Source organism: Trachymyrmex septentrionalis, unplaced genomic scaffold (assembly GCF_001594115.1).
Source record: "Trachymyrmex septentrionalis isolate Tsep2-gDNA-1 unplaced genomic scaffold, Tsep1.0 scaffold428, whole genome shotgun sequence".
In the NCBI taxonomy this organism is placed as follows: Eukaryota; Metazoa; Arthropoda; class Insecta; order Hymenoptera; family Formicidae; genus Trachymyrmex; species Trachymyrmex septentrionalis.
In genome coordinates this window covers 24,634-27,951 of record NW_017305599.1, presented here as the reverse complement: position 1 = coordinate 27,951, position 3,318 = coordinate 24,634, and positions in this window count along the sequence as shown.

Here is a 3,318-nt window from a genome sequence, read left to right as displayed (position 1 = left end):
TTTTTTTTTTTATTATCCTTTCCATTTTTAGAGTATACAGATATAAAATATATACGTATATAAATGTACGATACATGAAATGAAAAATAACAGTAATATATAATAAATGATACTACATAAAACATAATAGTAATACTTATATACAACGTAAAAACATAATGCGTAAATTATAATGATAATAGTACATAATAGTAACAGGTATGTAAATTGTATGAGAATATTTAAAAAATGTAAAAAAGACATACACGAAGTACAAATTAAGATAATAAAGCATAATAATAGTAATACATATACGCTGTATAAAAATATAAAAAAAATGTAAAAACATAATATTAATATAAATGTTGATATGTACATATATTACGAAGGTATCCGCCAATGTCCCCACGGTAACGTCTTCGTCGAATTCGGTACGACGTACCGTTTGTCATCGTATGGACTCAGAGCGATTTTCGATTCGGATATCGTGTATACCTCGTGCAGTTTAGATCGTATACACGATTGACGACGAGTCATTTCGATCTCTTCGTTCAAACATCGCGTGTAATCGTCGAACGTTATCGTTTGTGCTACGACGTTACTCTTTACGCCTTTCACCTTTTTAATGTCCTTCTTGCCGTCCCTCACCGCGTACATTTTCGCTCTGAGACCAACGAATTAGGCCCAGCTGAATACTAGAGAAGAATACGAGTATATACTGATATTTTTAAACATGATGAAGTCGAGCCAATTTATGAATAGGAAGAAAGCTTATCTTCTAATGAAGTTTTTATACTACTCGAATATGCACAGCGAATAGAAACATGCAAGGAGCATCTAAAGTGGTCTTTTAATACAATTAAAACTCGATTTCTTAAAATAAAACATTCTATGTATAAATAAATCTAAAAAATATATTGAACAGCATGGCACATATCGGGAAAAATAGCAATCCAACAAAGTATTGTTTAGAGCAGTTCATACAGGCCCGTTTTGATGGAATTCCTATTCATGATCAAACTATTCGACGGTGAGCTCTGTACCATGCTAAATAGATTGGGTTGGTAGATTTCAAAATGTCGTTGAAATGGATCAACAAATTTAAAAAAAGTTTTGATTTTTTATCAAAAAAAATCTGTCTATTCACATCTGTTCAGAAACAACACAAAACCGAGAAAACTGTGAATAAAGGCGTTGAATTTCATCTCGATTTTGTTAACATTTATTCAATTCAATTTATTTTGTTAATATTTATAACATTTATTCAAAGTTTGATGCGAGTGAAATATTCAATACCGATCAATCGGGATTTAACTACATACCACTTTCCCATCGCACGCTATCATTAACAGGTGAAAAAATAATGACAGCTGTAATCACTCAATGAAATGCTCAAACTCATTTTTATATCCAACCGATTCTTTCTATGGAAGAAAAATTAATGTCGCCAATAATGATTTGTCTCCAGGAAATTAATGGTAAATTTTCTACGACCACGTAACTTCCCAATTACGAAAATCTTGTAATTTAATGTTCTAAATCTAACAAACTAGACAAGACTTGTAAGGGATTTTTTTCAAAATGTTTTTAAACTCACCGTTGAACAAAATTAAAAAAAAAAGACCGTTTCGATTCTAGATTCGCTCTCAAAAGTCAGACGAACTTTATCAAGATGATAATGTAACTGTTTTATTAAAAATTTTACCAGAAGGTTCATGCAACCACACGATCTATTTTGCTTTCATCAATGGAAAGATTTCATCAAATGTATTATGGAACACGCAGATTCTTATTGAAAATTAAACGCTTTTGCATAGGCGCGAAAAAGTATTAAAAATCTATACCTTGATTCTAAATCAATCTCCAGTATATCGACCGATGTTTAGATATGCATGATTCAAGGGCGGATTTGATGTTCCATACATGGAGTTTAAAGGGTTAAAAGATATAAACTTTTCTAATCAGTTAAAGGACTCAAAGCACAAGCAAGATACGAGTATTCTTCGCTATCGTTATTAAATACTAAATATAATATTATAAATATAATATTTAACTAAAAATACAAAATACAGATGTTTCGATCTTCTATCCGGTCATTTTCAATGTTACATATACAATCTACATTAAAACAATTACAATGAAATATTAAAAATTCTAGAAAAGTTTAGCCCTTATAATATTAAAAACCTCAATCCTGAAGCAACAACGTGTGCAATCCGAAAACCTTGATATGACCGCAAGAAGTTATATAGTAGGATCTTTTCTTAAACATGTTCATGGTGTCATTTCAGGTATGAATCTCCTATCATTACAGCATATAAATTAACAATTAACATAATTTGCCATTATATAAGGCTATTAAGTCTCTTGTCAAAAGCTTACATATATAGTACAAATTGTCCATGATAACGTGACTATTGCTGTAAAGTAATAATAATTTAAACTAGTGAGAATTTAAGCAAATTAAAATGCTGCAAGATTTAGATTAATATCTGTGTTTCTACCAACGAACATGATAATAATTATAGCGCAAAACAGTATATACAGTAAGCAGTATTAAGACTAGAACACAAAAGGTGTAAATTATGTCATGTTCTTCCGTGCTTCTTGACTTTTTTTAAATTAATAAAGATACAAGTAAAGAAAAAATCGACATAATATAAAAAATATGAGTGGTGAGGAAATTCGAAGAAGAGGAAAAGATGACGGGAAACATTCAACAAGGGGGAAGTGCTTCTATAACGGAAGAGTATATTTCTGATAACGATTCTGTGTTACTTTGTAAATTAAGTCCATTGTTTTATCTCTTTATAAAAATCATCTCAGAAGTCAGTCTTTCGTTATAAGATGATTCGCTATCTAAAATTCTGATATTGTTCCGATCAAAATTATAATTAAGTGAGGTCCATTAGATATGACACTTGGTGAGCTTGATTTTTTATTAATATCCGATGAGTGCTCTGCGATTCTTGTTTTTAATTGCCTTTTTGTCTGGCAATATATGATGCGTCACAATTATGGCCTTATAAGACCTTATAGACAACATCATGATGTACTGATCAATTGATGATAGTCAGCCTCAAAATAAATTTCATTTAGTTTGTAAACTAATTGGAAGCTATTTTCCACTTGGTTATTGTAATCTATTTAAAATATCTCAATATAGAAGTTTTTAAATTACAACTCACACGTGACGTACATGTCTACCCCAAAAAAGGACCTCATTTGTGCTCAATTGCACCGTGTAAAATTTATTCTTTTAATAATAACCTTATGTTGCGCTGTAAATAATTGTTCATTCAACTAAATTCTTCCAAATGTTTTTATTTCTCTTAATAA